The following is a 2,002-nucleotide window of genomic DNA, read 5'->3' as shown; positions in this document are numbered from 1 at the left end:
TAAATAATATATGTAATATATTGTTATATAAAAAGTTATATAATTTTTTTTTCGAGTCATTTCGAGCCGAACACGAGCGAACAAACTGTTGTTCGTGTTCGGCTCGTTTACATTTCGAGCTTAGAAATTTGTTCGTGTTTGGCTCGTTAGGCTTAACGAATGAGCCGAACACAAGCTGTTCACGAACAACGAGCCAAATTGACAACCCTAGTTGAGGGCAGATAGAGGGGACCTGCGTCGAGGTGTATCCCCCATTGGGTCAAATATAGACTCGGGGAACTCAAAGATTTCATATGCTTCGACTTATAGCCAACACTCAGGAAACTCGTACTTGAGCAGTGAGGCCAAAAACGATGTCAAAGACGGCTAATAGGCAAATACATAAAAAATGACGTATAATGCTCCCGCATCGTGAACCTTGGTCTCTGAACTTGAATCAAATAAGGCTTTAGATCTGGTTCCCTTCTCAGCAGCGATAGGCTTCGACGAAATGTGCTAAGCAAATCATCTCAGTAGCAAGATTTAAAGATTACCCTCGTGAAAGCAGCTATGAGATCCGTTTAATAAGCCTAACACAAGGGATAATCCTGTCAGGGGAAATATGACCAAGCAACTGAGAAGTGGAAAGTGTAAGACATGAGTCGGTCATCAATAACAAAAATTGATAGCTACATAAGATGTCTAATCGATACATAATTTTCCAAAAATTAAAAACGGCGTAAGACCCCTTATCGGTATAACATCGAAGCTTGACCGATAGTAAAGACTAACGTCTGACTCAACATCAAGTATTGAAAATCCCATCTCCTAGCTCGACACAAGTCTAGTCCTAGAGATAATTCCTCACTCATTAGCGATAAGATACACATTGAGTTGCATGCAAATCATCGTTGAGGTGAGTATGGTTATCCCTCATGGAAGTAGTGACAAAAAATGTGTTTGGCTTAAAGTGAGACCCAATCAAGGAGACTACTTAACAGAGCGAAAGAGATATGGAGGGAATAAGACTTGAGTCAAGAAGTTAATATAAATAAAAACTGACATAAAAAAACATCTCAAAATTGATCACTTTACCACGCACAAGATCGTAAGCAATCGAGTTGTAAAGTAGAATACAACAAAATTAAAGTAACACGGGTGTAAAAATGACAAAAAGCTTTCATTATAAGAAATTTTATATACAATTATTCTCCATGACTATACAATTCAAATGACAGCAGCCGAGCAAAACAAAATTTATTCCTAATTACAGAGATAAACAAAAGAAAATCTAAGAAGTTCTCAATCCATCGTCACGGTCGCATCCTTTTTCGACATCTTCTACTGATTTTTCATTATCATCCTCTGGTCAAAGATAAGGGTGGAAAAATGCTTCATATCAATCCACTTGGGATAGATCAAGCCCTCCTTAACAATACTACGAGCGACTAAGGGCATGCTTGCATGGCGCTGCTGGGAGAGTCCCTCAACGTGCTCTTTGACAGTCACCGTCTTGGTCATTGTTATCTTCATCTTCTCGTTCTCCTTCTACAGAGCTATGATAGTCCCCTAGTGCTCCTTCACCTCATTCTCTTGACTCTTAGTAAAGAAGCTCAACCTCTTCTCTGTCTACATGGCCCTTTGATGTGCTTTCTACAACCACGCGGCTACATCGGTCATTACTTACTCAACAACCGCTTTCTTCTCCTCCCTATGACAGAAGGCCTTCGCCTAGTTTTGGGCGGCCGACCATGCCATCAAGTGCCACCGATCATTGAGTTGGTTGAGGTCCACTATGCCTAGCCAACTTATTATCATAGTGATGAAGAATGTGGACCTTTTTCACTATTATGTGGGTCCTTCTCTTTAGCACTAACCATGAGTACCTATTAATCTAACATAGCTTTCTAGACTAGCCCATTCTAAGTGATGTGATCCTTGGTTTTGTTTCTTAGTTGGCTAACCAAAATCTCATAGTCAATTTACCTTGTGATAGTTTCCATTATTTAAGTTGGTGAATTTT

Source organism: Phalaenopsis equestris, unplaced genomic scaffold (genome assembly GCF_001263595.1).
Source record: "Phalaenopsis equestris unplaced genomic scaffold, ASM126359v1 Scaffold000002, whole genome shotgun sequence".
Taxonomy (NCBI): Eukaryota; Viridiplantae; Streptophyta; class Magnoliopsida; order Asparagales; family Orchidaceae; genus Phalaenopsis; species Phalaenopsis equestris.
This window is presented reverse-complemented; position numbering follows the sequence as displayed.